General features: G+C 42.2%; 1 long non-coding RNA gene across 1 annotated transcript; it reads left to right on the top strand.

Annotated features, from left to right (window-relative positions):
* Window positions 1-17,481: 17,481 nt before the first annotated feature.
* On the top strand, window positions 17,482-17,811 carry LOC124413986. Its single transcript, XR_006929912.1, has 2 exons — window positions 17,482-17,617; window positions 17,740-17,811. It is a non-coding gene; the product is annotated as an uncharacterized LOC124413986 (long non-coding RNA).

The raw sequence follows: 17,811 nt of genomic DNA, 5'->3' as shown, positions 1-17,811 counted from the left end.
TTTTTGGCGAAAATTTCGACGACTTCGAAAAGTGCTGCAATTAATTCTTGAGGGTACTATTTCGACGTGATTTTGCGAGAGGAATCGATTAACCGCAGTCCCGATACGCTGCGAGCAACGCCTGCAAAGTTACAGCCGAAAAACTGCAGATTTTCATCGTCATTTCTCTGCTGCTGGTCCCAGGCTATTTTTAATGTGTTTTCTGAGTTCCTGGGCCTCGAATTAGTCTAAAAAGCGTCATACGGATCGCTTCCCAGACAAAAGATTTTTCGGCCAAAAAAAAACCAAGGCTAACCCCTTTGCATTTTTGGCGAAAATTTCGACGACTTCGAAAAGTGCTGCAATTAATTCTTTAGGGTACTATTTCGACGTGATTTTGCGAGAGGAATCGATTAACCGCAGTCCCGATACGCTGCGAGCAACGCCTGCAAAGTTACAGCCGAAAAACTGCAGATTTTCATCGTCATTTCTCTGCTGCTGGTCCCAGGCTATTTTTAATGTGTTTTCTGAGTTCCTGGGCCTCGAATTAGTCTAAAAAGCGTCATACGGATCGATTCCCAGACAAAAGATTTTTCGGCCAAAAAAAATCCAAGGCTAACCCCGTTGCATTTTTGGCGAAAATTTCGACGACTTCGAAAAGTGCTGCAATTAATTCTTTAGGGTACTATTTCGACGTGATTTTGCGAGAGGAATCGATTAACCGCAGTCCCGATACGCTGCGAGCAACGCCTGCAAAGTTACAGCCGAAAAACTGCAGATTTTCATCGTCATTTCTCTGCTGCTGGTCCCAGGCTATTTTTAATGTGTTTTCTGAGTTCCTGGGCCTCGAATTAGTCTAAAATGCGTCATACGGATCGATTCCCAGACAAAAGATTTTTCGGCCAAAAAAAATCCAAGGCTAACCCCTTTGCATTTTTGGCGAAAATTTCGACGACTTCGAAAAGTGCTGCAATTAATTCTTTAGGGTACTATTTCGACGTGATTTTGCGAGAGGAATCGATTAACCGCAGTCCCGATACGCTGCGAGCAACGCCTGCAAAGTTACAGCCGAAAAACTGCAGATTTTCATCGTCATTTCTCTGCTGCTGGTCCCAGGCTATTTTTAATGTGTTTTCTGAGTTCCTGGGCCTCGAATTAGTCTAAAAAGCGTCATACGGATCGATTCCCAGACAAAAGATTTTTCGGCCAAAAAAAATCCAAGGCTAACCCCTTTGCATTTTTGGCGAAAATTTCGACGACTTCGAAAAGTGCTGCAATTAATTCTTTAGGGTACTATTTCGACGTGATTTTGCGAGAGGAATCGATTAACCGCAGTCCCGATACGCTGCGAGCAACGCCTGCAAAGTTACAGCCGAAAAACTGCAGATTTTCATCGTCATTTCTCTGCTGCTGGTCCCAGGCTATTTTGAATGTGTTTTCTGAGTTCCTGGGCCTCGAATTAGTCTAAACAGCGTCATACGGATCGATTCCCAGACAAAAGATTTTTCGGCCAAAAAAAATCCAAGGCTAACCCCTTTGCATTTTTGGCGAAAATTTCGACGACTTCGAAAAGTGCTGCAATTAATTCTTTAGGGTACTATTTCGACGTGATTTTGCGAGAGGAATCGATTAACCGCAGTCCCGATACGCTGCGAGCAACGCCTGCAAAGTTACAGCCGAAAAACTGCAGATTTTCATCGTCATTTCTCTGCTGCTGGTCCCAGGCTATTTTTAATGTGTTTTCTGAGTTCCTGGGCCTCGAATTAGTCTAAAAAGCGTCATACGGATCGATTCCCAGACAAAAGATTTTTCGGCCAAAAAAAATCCAAGGCTAACCCCTTTGCATTTTTGGCGAAAATTTCGACGACTTCGAAAAGTGCTGCAATTAATTCTTTAGGGTACTATTTCGACGTGATTTTGCGAGAGGAATCGATTAACCGCAGTCCCGATACGCTGCGAGCAACGCCTGCAAAGTTACAGCCGAAAAACTGCAGATTTCCATCGTCATTTCTCTGCTGCTGGTCCCAGGCTATTTTTAATGTGTTTTCTGAGTTCCTGGGCCTCGAATTAGTCTAAAAAGCGTCATACGGATCGATTTCCAGACAAAAGATTTTTCGGCCAAAAAAAATCCAAGGCTAACCCCTTTGCATTTTTGGCGAAAATTTCGACGACTTCGAAAAGTGCTGCAATTAATTCTTGAGGGTACTATTTCGACGTGATTTTGCGAGAGGAATCGATTAACCGCAGTCCCGATACGCTGCGAGCAACGCCTGCAAAGTTACAGCCGAAAAACTGCAGATTTTCATCGTCATTTCTCTGCTGCTGGTCCCAGGCTATTTTTAATGTGTTTTCTGAGTTCCTGGGCCTCGAATTAGTCTAAAAAGCGTCATACGGATCGATTCCCAGACAAAAGATTTTTCGGCCAAAAAAAATCCAAGGCTAACCCCTTTGCATTTTTGGCGAAAATTTCGACGACTTCGAAAAGTGCTGCAATTAATTCTTTAGGGTACTATTTCGACGTGATTTTGCGAGAGGAATCGATTAACCGCAGTCCCGATACGCTGCGAGCAACGCCTGCAAAGTTACAGCCGAAAAACTGCAGATTTTCATCGTCATTTCTCTGCTGCTGGTCCCAGGCTATTTTTAATGTGTTTTCTGAGTTCCTGGGCCTCGAATTAGTCTAAAAAGCGTCATACGGATCGATTCCCAGACAAAAGATTTTTCGGCCAAAAAAAATCCAAGGCTAACCCCTTTGCATTTTTGGCGAAAATTTCGACGACTTCGAAAAGTGCTGCAATTAATTCTTTAGGGTACTATTTCGACGTGATTTTGCGAGAGGAATCGATTAACCGCAGTCCCGATACGCTGCGAGCAACGCCTGCAAAGTTACAGCCGAAAAACTGCAGATTTTCATCGTCATTTCTCTGCTGCTGGTCCCAGGCTATTTTTAATGTGTTTTCTGAGTTCCTGGGCCTCGAATTAGTCTGAAAAGCGTCATACGGATCGATTCCCAGACAAAAGATTTTTCGGCCAAAAAAAAACCAAGGCTAACCCCTTTGCATTTTTGGCGAAAATTTCGATGACTTCGAAAAGTGCTGCAATTAATTCTTTAGGGTACTATTTCGACGTGATTTTGCGAGAGGAATCGATTAACCGCAGTCCCGATACGCTGCGAGCAACGCCTGCAAAGTTACAGCCGAAAAACTGCAGATTTTCATCGTCATTTCTCTGCTGCTGGTCCCAGGCTATTTTTAATGTGTTTTCTGAGTTCCTGGGCCTCGAATTAGTCTAAAATGCGTCATACGGATCGATTCCCAGACAAAAGATTTTTCGGCCAAAAAAAATCCAAGGCTAACCCCTTTGCATTTTTGGCGAAAATTTCGACGACTTCGAAAAGTGCTGCAATTAATTCTTTAGGGTACTATTTCGACGTGATTTTGCGAGAGGAATCGATTAACCGCAGTCCCGATACGCTGCGAGCAACGCCTGCAAAGTTACAGCCGGAAAACTGCAGATTTTCATCGTCATTCCTCTGCTGCTGGTCCCAGGCTATTTTTAATGTGCTTTCTGAGTTCCTGGGCCTCGAATTAGTCTAAAAAGCGTCATACGGATCGATTCCCAGACAAAAGATTTTTCGGCCAAAAAAAATCCAAGGCTAACCCCTTTGCATTTTTGGCGAAAATTTCGACGACTTCGAAAAGTGCTGCAATTAATTCTTTAGGGTACTATTTCGACGTGATTTTGCGAGAGGAATCGATTAACCGCAGTCCCGATACGCTGCGAGCAACGCCTGCAAAGTTACAGCCGAAAAACTGCAGATTTTCATCGTCATTTCTCTGCTGCTGGTCCCAGGCTATTTTTAATGTGTTTTCTGAGTTCCTGGGCCTCGAATTAGTCTAAAATGCGTCATACGGATCGATTCCCAGACAAAAGATTTTTCGGCCAAAAAAAATCCAAGGCTAACCCCTTTGCATTTTTGGCGAAAATTTCGACGACTTCGAAAAGTGCTGCAATTAATTCTTTAGGGTACTATTTCGACGTGATTTTGCGAGAGGAATCGATTAACCGCAGTCCCGATACGCTGCGAGCAACGCCTGCAAAGTTACAGCCGAAAAACTGCAGATTTTCATCGTCATTTCTCTGCTGCTGGTCCCAGGCTATTTTTAATGTGTTTTCTGAGTTCCTGGGCCTCGAATTAGTCTAAAAAGCGTCATACGGATCGATTCCCAGACAAAAGATTTTTCGGCCAAAAAAAATCCAAGGCTAACCCCTTTGCATTTTTGGCGAAAATTTCGACGACTTCGAAAGGTGCTGCAATTAATTCTTTAGGGTACTATTTCGACGTGATTTTGCGAGAGGAATCGATTAACCGCAGTCCCGATACGCTGCGAGCAACGCCTGCAAAGTTACAGCCGAAAAACTGCAGATTTCCATCGTCATTTCTCTGCTGCTGGTCCCAGGCTATTTTTAATGTGTTTTCTGAGTTCCTGGGCCTCGAATTAGTCTAAAAAGCGTCATACGGATCGATTTCCAGACAAAAGATTTTTCGGCCAAAAAAAATCCAAGGCTAACCCCTTTGCATTTTTGGCGAAAATTTCGACGACTTCGAAAAGTGCTGCAATTAATTCTTGAGGGTACTATTTCGACGTGATTTTGCGAGAGGAATCGATTAACCGCAGTCCCGATACGCTGCAAGCAACGCCTGCAAAGTTACAGCCGAAAAACTGCAGATTTTCATCGTCATTTCTCTGCTGCTGGTCCCAGGCTATTTTTAATGTGTTTTCTGAGTTCCTGGGCCTCGAATTAGTCTAAAAAGCGTCATACGGATCGATTCCCAGACAAAAGATTTTTCGGCCAAAAAAAATCCAAGGCTAACCCCTTTGCATTTTTGGCGAAAATTTCGACGACTTCGAAAAGTGCTGCAATTAATTCTTTAGGGTACTATTTCGACGTGATTTTGCGAGAGGAATCGATTAACCGCAGTCCCGATACGCTGCGAGCAACGCCTGCAAAGTTACAGCCGAAAAACTGCAGATTTCCATCGTCATTTCTCTGCTGCTGGTCCCAGGCTATTTTTAATGTGTTTTCTGAGTTCCTGGGCCTCGAATTAGTCTAAAAAGCGTCATACGGATCGATTTCCAGACAAAAGATTTTTCGGCCAAAAAAAATCCAAGGCTAACCCCTTTGCATTTTTGGCGAAAATTTCGACGACTTCGAAAAGTGCTGCAATTAATTCTTGAGGGTACTATTTCGACGTGATTTTGCGAGAGGAATCGATTAACCGCAGTCCCGATACGCTGCGAGCAACGCCTGCAAAGTTACAGCCGAAAAACTGCAGATTTTCATCGTCATTTCTCTGCTGCTGGTCCCAGGCTATTTTTAATGTGTTTTCTGAGTTCCTGGGCCTCGAATTAGTCCAAAAAGCGTCATACGGATCGATTCCCAGACAAAAGATTTTTCGGCCAAAAAAAATCCAAGGCTAACCCCTTTGCATTTTTGGCGAAAATTTCGACGACTTCGAAAAGTGCTGCAATTAATTCTTTAGGGTACTATTTCGACGTGATTTTGCGAGAGGAATCGATTAACCGCAGTCCCGATACGCTGCGAGCAACGCCTGCAAAGTTACAGCCGAAAAACTGCAGATTTTCATCGTCATTTCTCTGCTGCTGGTCCCAGGCTATTTTTAATGTGTTTTCTGAGTTCCTGGGCCTCGAATTAGTCTAAAAAGCGTCATACGGATCGATTCCCAGACAAAAGATTTTTCGGCCAAAAAAAAACCAAGGCTAACCCCTTTGCATTTTTGGCGAAAATTTCGATGACTTCGAAAAGTGCTGCAATTAATTCTTTAGGGTACTATTTCGACGTGATTTTGCGAGAGGAATCGATTAACCGCAGTCCCGATACGCTGCGAGCAACGCCTGCAAAGTTACAGCCGAAAAACTGCAGATTTTCATCGTCATTTCTCTGCTGCTGGTCCCAGGCTATTTTTAATGTGTTTTCTGAGTTCCTGGGCCTCGAATTAGTCTAAAATGCGTCATACGGATCGATTCCCAGACAAAAGATTTTTCGGCCAAAAAAAATCCAAGGCTAACCCCTTTGCATTTTTGGCGAAAATTTCGACGACTTCGAAAAGTGCTGCAATTAATTCTTTAGGGTACTATTTCGACGTGATTTTGCGAGAGGAATCGATTAACCGCAGTCCCGATACGCTGCGAGCAACGCCTGCAAAGTTACAGCCGGAAAACTGCAGATTTTCATCGTCATTCCTCTGCTGCTGGTCCCAGGCTATTTTTAATGTGCTTTCTGAGTTCCTGGGCCTCGAATAAGTCTAAAAAGCGTCATACGGATCGATTCCCAGACAAAAGATTTTTCGGCCAAAAAAAATCCAAGGCTAACCCCTTTGCATTTTTGGCGAAAATTTCGACGACTTCGAAAAGTGCTGCAATTAATTCTTTAGGGTACTATTTCGACGTGATTTTGCGAGAGGAATCGATTAACCGCAGTCCCGATACGCTGCGAGCAACGCCTGCAAAGTTACAGCCGAAAAACTGCAGATTTTCATCGTCATTTCTCTGCTGCTGGTCCCAGGCTATTTTTAATGTGTTTTCTGAGTTCCTGGGCCTCGAATTAGTCTAAAAAGCGTCATACGGATCGATTCCCAGACAAAAGATTTTTCGGCCAAAAAAAATCCAAGGCTAACCCCTTTGCATTTTTGGCGAAAATTTCGACGACTTCGAAAAGTGCTGCAATTAATTCTTTAGGGTACTATTTCGACGTGATTTTGCGAGAGGAATCGATTAACCGCAGTCCCGATACGCTGCGAGCAACGCCTGCAAAGTTACAGCCGAAAAACTGCAGATTTTCATCGTCATTTCTCTGCTGCTGGTCCCAGGCTATTTTTAATGTGTTTTCTGAGTTCCTGGGCCTCGAATTAGTCTAAAATGCGTCATACGGATCGATTCCCAGACAAAAGATTTTTCGGCCAAAAAAAATCCAAGGCTAACCCCTTTGCATTTTTGGCGAAAATTTCGACGACTTCGAAAAGTGCTGCAATTAATTCTTTAGGGTACTATTTCGACGTGATTTTGCGAGAGGAATCGATTAACCGCAGTCCCGATACGCTGCGAGCAACGCCTGCAAAGTTACAGCCGAAAAACTGCAGATTTTCATCGTCATTTCTCTGCTGCTGGTCCCAGGCTATTTTTAATGTGTTTTCTGAGTTCCTGGGCCTCGAATTAGTCTAAAAAGCGTCATACGGATCGATTCCCAGACAAAAGATTTTTCGGCCAAAAAAAATCCAAGGCTAACCCCTTTGCATTTTTGGCGAAAATTTCGACGACTTCGAAAAGTGCTGCAATTAATTCTTTAGGGTACTATTTCGACGTGATTTTGCGAGAGGAATCGATTAACCGCAGTCCCGATACGCTGCGAGCAACGCCTGCAAAGTTACAGCCGAAAAACTGCAGATTTTCATCGTCATTTCTCTGCTGCTGGTCCCAGGCTATTTTTAATGTGTTTTCTGAGTTCCTAGGCCTCGAATTAGTCTAAAAAGCGTCATACGGATCGCTTCCCAGACAAAAGATTTTTCGGCCAAAAAAAAACCAAGGCTAACCCCTTTGCATTTTTGGCGAAAATTTCGACGACTTCGAAAAGTGCTGCAATTAATTCTTTAGGGTACTATTTCGACGTGATTTTGCGAGAGGAATCGATTAACCGCAGTCCCGATACGCTGCGAGCAACGCCTGCAAAGTTACAGCCGAAAAACTGCAGATTTTCATCGTCATTTCTCTGCTGCTGGTCCCAGGCTATTTTTAATGTGTTTTCTGAGTTCCTGGGCCTCGAATTAGTCTAAAAAGCGTCATACGGATCGATTCCCAGACAAAAGATTTTTCGGCCAAAAAAAATCCAAGGCTAACCCCTTTGCATTTTTGGCGAAAATTTCGACGACTTCGAAAAGTGCTGCAATTAATTCTTTAGGGTACTATTTCGACGTGATTTTGCGAGAGGAATCGATTAACCGCAGTCCCGATACGCTGCGAGCAACGCCTGCAAAGTTACAGCCGAAAAACTGCAGATTTTCATCGTCATTTCTCTGCTGCTGGTCCCAGGCTATTTTTAATGTGTTTTCTGAGTTCCTGGGCCTCGAATTAGTCTAAAAAGCGTCATACGGATCGATTCCCAGACAAAAGATTTTTCGGCCAAAAAAAATCCAAGGCTAACCCCTTTGCATTTTTGGCGAAAATTTCGACGACTTCGAAAAGTGCTGCAATTAATTCTTTAGGGTACTATTTCGACGTGATTTTGCGAGAGGAATCGATTAACCGCAGTCCCGATACGCTGCGAGCAACGCCTGCAAAGTTACAGCCGAAAAACTGCAGATTTTCATCGTCATTTCTCTGCTGCTGGTCCCAGGCTATTTTTAATGTGTTTTCTGAGTTCCTGGGCCTCGAATTAGTCTAAAAAGCGTCATACGGATCGATTCCCAGACAAAAGATTTTTCGGCCAAAAAAAATCCAAGGCTAACCCCTTTGCATTTTTGGCGAAAATTTCGACGACTTCGAAAAGTGCTGCAATTAATTCTTGAGGGTACTATTTCGACGTGATTTTGCGAGAGGAATCGATTAACCGCAGTCCCGATACGCTGCGAGCAACGCCTGCAAAGTTACAGCCGAAAAACTGCAGATTTTCATCGTCATTTCTCTGCTGCTGGTCCCAGGCTATTTTTAATGTGTTTTCTGAGTTCCTGGGCCTCGAATTAGTCTAAAAAGCGTTATACGGATCGATTCCCAGACAAAAGATTTTTCGGCCAAAAAAAATCCAAGGCTAACCCCTTTGCATTTTTGGCGAAAATTTCGACGACTTCGAAAAGTGCTGCAATTAATTCTTTAGGGTACTATTTCGACGTGATTTTGCGAGAGGAATCGATTAACCGCAGTCCCGATACGCTGCGAGCAACGCCTTCAAAGTTACAGCCGAAAAACTGCAGATTTTCATCGTCATTTCTCTGCTGCTGGTCCCAGGCTATTTTTAATGTGTTTTTTGAGTTCCTGGGCCTCCAATTAGTCTAAAAAGCGTCATACGGATCGATTCCCAGGCAAAAGATTTTTCGGCCAAAAAAAATCCAAGGCTAACCCCTTTGCATTTTTGGCGAAAATTTCGACGACTTCGAAAAGTGCTGCAATTAATTCTTTAGGGTACTATTTCGACGTGATTTTGCGAGAGGAATCGATTAACCGCAGTCCCGATACGCTGCGAGCAACGCCTGCAAAGTTACAGCCGAAAAACTGCAGATTTTCATCGTCATTTCTCTGCTGCTGGTCCCAGGCTATTTTTAATGTGTTTTCTGAGTTCCTGGGCCTCGAATTAGTCTAAAAAGCGTCATACGGATCGATTCCCAGACAAAAGATTTTTCGGCCAAAAAAAATCCAAGGCTAACCCCTTTGCATTTTTGGCGAAAATTTCGACGACTTCGAAAAGTGCTGCAATTAATTCTTTAGGGTACTATTTCGACGTGATTTTGCGAGAGGAATCGATTAACCGCAGTCCCGATACGCTGCGAGCAACGCCTGCAAAGTTACAGCCGACAAACTGCAGATTTTCATCGTCATTTCTCTGCTGCTGGTCCCAGGCTATTTTTAATGTGTTTTCTGAGTTCCTGGGCCTCGAATTAGTCTAAAAAGCGTCATACGGATCGATTCCCAGACAAAAGATTTTTCGGCCAAAAAAAATCCAAGGCTAACCCCTTTGCATTTTTGGCGAAAATTTCGACGACTTCGAAAAGTGCTGCAATTAATTCTTTAGGGTACTATTCCGACGTGATTTTGCGAGAGGAATCGATTAACCGCAGTCCCGATACGCTGCGAGCAACGCCTGCAAAGTTACAGCCGAAAAACTGCAGATTTTCATCGTCATTTCTCTGCTGCTGGTCCCAGGCTATTTTTAATGTGTTTTCTGAGTTCCTGGGCCTCGAATTAGTCTAAAAAGCGTCATACGGATCGATTCCCAGACAAAAGATTTTTCGGCCAAAAAAAATCCAAGGCTAACCCCTTTGCATTTTTGGCGAAAATTTCGACGACTTCGAAAAGTGCTGCAATTAATTCTTTAGGGTACTATTTCGACGTGATTTCGCGAGAGGAATCGATTAACCGCAGTCCCGATACGCTGCGAGCAACGCCTGCAAAGTTACAGCCGAAAAACTGCAGATTTTCATCGTCATTTCTCTGCTGCTGGTCCCAGGCTATTTTTAATGTGTTTTCTGAGTTCCTGGGCCTCGAATTAGTCTAAAAAGCGTCATACGGATCGATTCCCAGACAAAAGATTTTTCGGCCAAAAAAAATCCAAGGCTAACCCCTTTGCATTTTTGGCGAAAATTTCGACGACTTCGAAAAGTGCTGCAATTAATTCTTTAGGGTACTATTTCGACGTGATTTCGCGAGAGGAATCGATTAACCGCAGTCCCGATACGCTGCGAGCAACGCCTGCAAAGTTACAGCCGAAAAACTGCAGATTTTCATCGTCATTTCTCTGCTGCTGGTCCCAGGCTATTTTTAATGTGTTTTCTGAGTTCCTGGGCCTCGAATTAGTCTAAAAAGCGTCATACGGATCGATTCCCAGACAAAAGATTTTTCGGCCAAAAAAAATCCAAGGCTAACCCCTTTGCATTTTTGGCGAAAATTTCGACGACTTCGAAAAGTGCTGCAATTAATCCTTTAGGGTACTATTTCGACGTGATTTTGCGAGAGGAATCGATTAATCGCAGTTCCGATACGCTGCGAGCAACACCTGCAAAGTTACAGCCGACAAACTGCAGATTTTCATCGTCATTTCTCTGCTGCTGGTCCCAGGCTATTTTTAATGTGTTTTCTGAGTTCCTGGGCCTCGAATTAGTCTAAAAAGCGTCATACGGATCGATTCCCAGACAAAAGATTTTTCGGCCAAAAAAAATCCAAGGCTAACCCCTTTGCATTTTTGGCGAAAATTTCGACGACTTCGAAAAGTGCTGCAATTAATTCTTTAGGGTACTATTCCGACGTGATTTTGCGAGAGGAATCGATTAACCGCAGTCCCGATACGCTGCGAGCAACGCCTGCAAAGTTACAGCCGAAAAACTGCAGATTTTCATCGTCATTTCTCTGCTGCTGGTCCCAGGCTATTTTTAATGTGTTTTCTGAGTTCCTGGGCCTCGAATTAGTCTAAAAAGCGTCATACGGATCGATTCCCAGACAAAAGATTTTTCGGCCAAAAAAAATCCAAGGCTAACCCCTTTGCATTTTTGGCGAAAATTTCGACGACTTCGAAAAGTGCTGCAATTAATTCTTTAGGGTACTATTTCGACGTGATTTCGCGAGAGGAATCGATTAACCGCAGTCCCGATACGCTGCGAGCAACGCCTGCAAAGTTACAGCCGAAAAACTGCAGATTTTCATCGTCATTTCTCTGCTGCTGGTCCCAGGCTATTTTTAATGTGTTTTCTGAGTTCCTGGGCCTCGAATTAGTCTAAAAAGCGTCATACGGATCGATTCCCAGACAAAAGATTTTTCGGCCAAAAAAAATCCAAGGCTAACCCCTTTGCATTTTTGGCGAAAATTTCGACGACTTCGAAAAGTGCTGCAATTAATTCTTTAGGGTACTATTTCGACGTGATTTCGCGAGAGGAATCGATTAACCGCAGTCCCGATACGCTGCGAGCAACGCCTGCAAAGTTACAGCCGAAAAACTGCAGATTTTCATCGTCATTTCTCTGCTGCTGGTCCCAGGCTATTTTTAATGTGTTTTCTGAGTTCCTGGGCCTCGAATTAGTCTAAAAAGCGTCATACGGATCGATTCCCAGACAAAAGATTTTTCGGCCAAAAAAAATCCAAGGCTAACCCCTTTGCATTTTTGGCGAAAATTTCGACGACTTCGAAAAGTGCTGCAATTAATCCTTTAGGGTACTATTTCGACGTGATTTTGCGAGAGGAATCGATTAATCGCAGTTCCGATACGCTGCGAGCAACACCTGCAAAGTTACAGCCGAAACACTGCAGATTTTTATCGTCATTCCTCTGCTGCTGGTCGTTGTTTGAATGAATTTGTTTCAGCAGTTTTTGCTCTCATCAAAAATTGACGAGAAATACGTGAAGTGAAACGCCGAAAGATTCTTTTCCTGAATTGGACTAGACTAATCTCACCCCCAGGAAGTTAGAAAACACATCGAAATGAGCGTAGGACCAACAGCAAAGAAAGGACGATCAAAATCTTTAGTATTCTGGCTGTAACTTTACAGGCGTTGTTCGCAGCGTATCGGGACTGCATTCAATTGATTCCCCTTACAAAACTACGTCAGACCAGTGCCACAACGAATCAACTGCAGCACTTCTGAAAGTCGCCGAAATTTCTGCCGAAAATACAAAGGGGTTATGAGCTACAATACGACCACAACACGTATCAATTAGCGATCCGAAAGAGTAGAACAAGCTTTAGCACACTCACTTGAGCAAGTAGGCATGAGTTGAAACATACAAGATCAATCAATGAATCAGCCAGTCATATGTTTCCCGGATACTACGAGTAGTTCTGCACTGGAATTGTTCCGATTGGTTTCATTCTTACGTAAAGAGGGGAACGTGACGTAGAATGATTGCGGGTGTGACATTAAAAAACAGGAGAGCAGATTAAAATACATAATAAATTTTTATTCCTTTAGGGGATTCAACGTAGGCGATGGAGTTAAAGCAGGGCAATTTCGATTCCTCGCACAAGTATAAAGTGTAAAGAAAAGTGAAAAAAAAGAACACAATGAATGTATGACAGTTCGTCGGTGTGTTGCCGCGCAGAGGTTGGTCCTCGTTGCTAAATGTCATGACGGTGATAGTGATGTCGTTCAAAACCAGTAAATTTCAATTTACATGGGATTACCAAATGTCGTTTATAATTGGAAGTCGTTAAGAATTCTTTACATCACTATATTCATTATGAACATAGCCGGGCTGTTGATAGTGGTGATAATGATAGTGTCAGCAGTTCGACTTCGCCTTGGACTCGGGCAGTATTTGGACCTCATAGAACCAGGCGAGGGCAACATATGGCCAGGAATAATCTTCCTCGCAGGTTTCATCTGCGCCCCAATATACGCAATCGGCCTTAGGCTTTGTCTCCATCTGCGGTACATCCTCTCAGACACTCTGCCTCGACTCAACAACGTCCTCTTCGTCCACTGCCTGTTGTGCCTAGCCTCGACGATACTGATAGCCGGATTGAACGCCGGCGCCATAATCCACATGGTCAATTTAAATCCGGAGGCGGACAGCGAGCACGGCATCATTGAAGCCATGAAAAGATATGCCACCGAAATTATGTCAAAGGTCCGCATTGACGCCGTTCAAATGAACTTTGGGTGCTGCGGCAGCAAGTCCTTTAAGGACTGGTTCCTGATACCCTGGACGGACCGCAACCCAGAGACTAACGAAGCCAGAGATCAGTGAGTAGGAATTATCATCACAGTTTTATAACAAGTCTTTGTCACTATCATCGCGATTCCATTTTTCGACTTTTCTACCAGTACGACTTACCTTCCAATTCCCCACCAGCAATGGGAGCCATCCGTTATCAACCGACGTTCCCTTCTCCTGCTGCGCCACAGATCTTCTGATCCCATGCATTCACCAGAACATAATGAAACCCAGTGAAGTATTCCAGAACCGCCCTGAGCACGGACTGACGATATCGACAAGTGGTTGCCACGCCAAGGTGCTGAGCCACGCTCGTTACGTCAGTGCTTTGATCACGCTTGGTCTGATCCTGCTTGCGCTTTACCAAGTAAAGATGGAAAGTAGCTCTTAGTAAAACCTGAATCAGGCTGGTAACAAGTTCTAATTAACCGGTGATCAAATCGCACCCAGCTTACTTGTTGCCAGACCGAAGTAGCAATATAACGCCGATTCTGAATACAGATTCCTACTACCGATACCGCAGGAGTTGAAAGCCGTGACGTCATCGCGGAGAAGGGTTCGAGTCTCCGCAAGATGTCGGTAATACGAATCTGTATCCAGAAGTGGCCTTTTATTACGACTAACCAAGAAACATGGCCAATCAATCATCTTGCACCCTTTTCCGAAGATGGTGCTGGCCGTTTTGTCCCGTCTATTGCAGACCACGCATAGCAACGTCCTTTACATCGGTCCTAGAAGAAACCACTATCTCGGCTGGATTCTGGGCAGCATGCCTAGTCCAGAGACCTACGAGCGTTTGATTCACGGGTCCGCAGATGAAGCCGGGTTCCCAATGCTCGAAGAGACCGAGAAGAGCCTGTGCGAGGAGTCTTGCGAGGAATTCGAATCGTCGAAGACGCCAGATCTCGTTGTTAGTACGGAAGGCCTCGTTGAAGAGGAGCAAAAATCGTCGACGTGTAGCTGGAAGCAACCGGCTATTCCAACTCCGCCACCGTCCCCCACGATCTGCGTGGTAGGCGTCAACTGTCCAATGCAAAAGTCGATCGAAAGGCCACAGAAAAATGTTGCCGCAGATAAGAGATCAACCCCCGATTTCATAACCCCAAAGAAGATCAAGAATAAACTAAAGAGGACCAGGACTGCGAGCTCCTCGAGCGCTGTGGGACTGTCCAGGAACACGACGAACAGTGCCTGGAAGCTCAAAGATATGCGAGCATCCCTGGAGTGTCGGGTATCGGAATCAGGGTTCGACGCGGAGGATGGAAGAACGGACTCCTCATCCTCCTCTTCGGGGCAAAAATCGAGGTCACGTGAATCGATGGAAGAAGAGGACGAGATCCGGCTGAAGAAGTTCTGCCGCGAGCTGTCTACAGAGTACAAAATGAGCCCCTATTCTCAGCAGCGTCGGGACGTCAGCGAGCCGCGATCCTGCAGGATAACGGACGACGGCAGATCCCTCAGGAGTCGCGTCTGCGCCCGTTTCAACCCCTCCGACGCCTACGGCAGGTTCAGGGGTTCCGTCCAGGACACGATGATGCGACGGGGGACGCAACGCCCCCAGGAAACCCCGCCGCCGATCCCGATTTCCGGCGTGCAGCGCCCTCTTCGAACCGCCGGGATTCCCCGCCAGAGTCCCGGAAGCCGTCCACCGATACCAACCTACGTCCCGATCCCCAGGCCCCCCGTAACCCCGATCTGCCCTCGGACTTCCGGCGGGAATCAGTCCTCTCGGAGGAGCGTTAATTGTCCCCAAAATCCGCATTTCCATGAAACCAGATTTAATGCCAGATTTTCCAACCCACAGGGCAACCCGAAACCCCAGAGATTCAACGAACGATGATTGCGTTATTTTCACCCTCTTTTACCCGAATTTTTCAACCACAATGTGCAGGAAAATTTTTACTGAAACGCGATTCACCCATAGACTATATCAATAATTTTGTGTCTAGGAAGAATATAATATTTACATACCAATCACGATACAATCGGTAATAATTTATTTTTCTTTCCATTTTTTTTTATTTTAATCTTGCTAAGAATTCAAATCTATAATATACATCTATATTGTATGTATGTATATGTATAACATGGGATTTATATAAGAACGTTTTTGTAATTCAATGTAATACGATAACAATAATGTAATATTAATAATAATAATAATAATAATAATGATGATAATAATAGTAATAATAGTACAACTATAAGCAATATTTGTTTTCTTGCTCGATTTTCGTTCGTTTCTTTTTTTGTTTTTGTTTTTGTTTTTTTACCTACAAAGACTTTCTTCATAATTACTTTACTACTGGTAAAAAGCGAAGCTGTGAATTTTATTATTATATAATGAAACTCGTATGTTTGCAATACTTTCTTCCACTTTGATACAAACTTTTCATTTCCATCGCTTATTATTATTATAAATAGCGAATAAAGTATATATAATATATAAACTCGTATTTATGCACTAAGATTAATATTTGACGCTATAAACGTATAATGTTATTTATACAAATATATCGCAGATAAGATAGATACTCATTAAGATGATTTTGCGAACGAAGCGAAGGGAACAAAAAAAAAAAGCAATCCAACCGCTGATAAGGATAAAAAAATTTCAGGATTGACACATTTTTTCATTTTACTATAATCTTTTTCATTTCTTTCGCTGTTCAACGTGTGAAGGTTAATATATAATAATGTAAAAATGAATACATACGTTACATAATATATTTATTATTGCTTAGAGATATTTATTATTGCGATAATTATACATAATATACAGAGAATTTTATGTATACAGTATACATATTATAACGTCAAGCCCCGTGCCACGTTAATTATCATCGTTAATTAATACCTCATCAGTATTCCTTTTCGTTGCTCATTTTTCTAAATTTATTTCATTATATCCAGATTCATATTTCCTCCTTACCGCACATTACATTAATATAGCTGTATATTAAATTTTCAAAATTCAATCACGTGGTTCAGGACTTGCGTGTAAAAATTACGGAAGAGGGCGAGAGACATACATATATATATATATATATGTATATAGTATATGTATATAAAACGAATTGCAAAAAATGGGAAACCTTTTACGGAAAGAAAAAAATCTTTCGACGTAGGGAAGAAGAGAAAATTTCTTTGCTTAAACTTTCTTACTTTTTCTTTCTTTGACTCTTTCTCTCTCACTCTCTCTCTCTCTCTCTCTTTCTCTAAAATGTAAATTTCTACGCCATGCATACACACACGACAAATATATTAAGAGTCGAGAGACGAACGGATAGACAAAACAGACAGACAAACAGATAGATAGATAGATAGACAGACAGACAGACGGACACAGAGATAGACAGACACGTACATCATAATATATAGAATATATGTATAGATAATAATAATAAGGGTGTGTATGCGGAAAAGATTATTTTGACACATTGTTAAAATTAATTATTATAAATCAAGACTAAATACTAAATATTATTAATAACAGTGGTAATATTGCAATTAATCATTGTGTGTGTAGCAGATTGATTATCAATATAATTATAAACATAAAGGTTATAACAGAGTCGGGAAGAATTATTTCAAGTGATAATAACAAAAGGATTATTTCGGAAAATAATAATAATAATAATAATGGTCAAACGAATGAGTAAATGAAGAAATAAATAAATAAAGGTTATTACTATAGTATATTATATATTATTTAGGGTATGTATGTACGTACAGATTTAGCCAAATTTAAATATCATCATTATTATTTTACGCACATAGTACGTTATATGTATAATACTTTATTACTGCAGGTATAATTTGTGTATATTTATCATACATGCCTTTCAAATCGTTATAGAAGGCGGGACAGAATTATCTACTTACTTCATTTATTCATCTATTCAAATATTATTTTCTCGTTTCTTTGCCGTTGTTTCTTATTTTATTTTATTTTATTTTTTTAATTTTAAATTGCCATTATTCCGAGCTACTGATCTTCGCAATTAATATTATGATTATTATTCTTTACTCGTATTCGGTTTTATTTCTTGTCTTTCAATTCAAGTTTTCATTTATTTATTTATTTTTCCTTTTCTCACCGGTTGTATAATTTTTTTTTTAATTTTTACTATCAACTTGACGTTCTATCCCACCGTTATTCAAAATTCGCTGTCGCGGAACACCGGATATGTGATATATATACATATGTGTGTGTGTATGTGTATATATACACATATATATATATGCACGCACACACACACACACACACACACACATATATATATATATATATATATATATATATATAGAGAGAGAGATATATACGTAGATACAATCACAGCTGTTTGCCCATCACAAAAAAATGCTCAAGTTCTCGCGATAATAATAATAACAATAATAA

The sequence above is a fragment of the Diprion similis genome, chromosome 13 (genome assembly GCF_021155765.1).
Source record: "Diprion similis isolate iyDipSimi1 chromosome 13, iyDipSimi1.1, whole genome shotgun sequence".
Lineage (NCBI taxonomy): Eukaryota > Metazoa > Arthropoda > Insecta > Hymenoptera > Diprionidae > Diprion > Diprion similis.
This window is presented reverse-complemented; position numbering and strand designations above follow the sequence as displayed.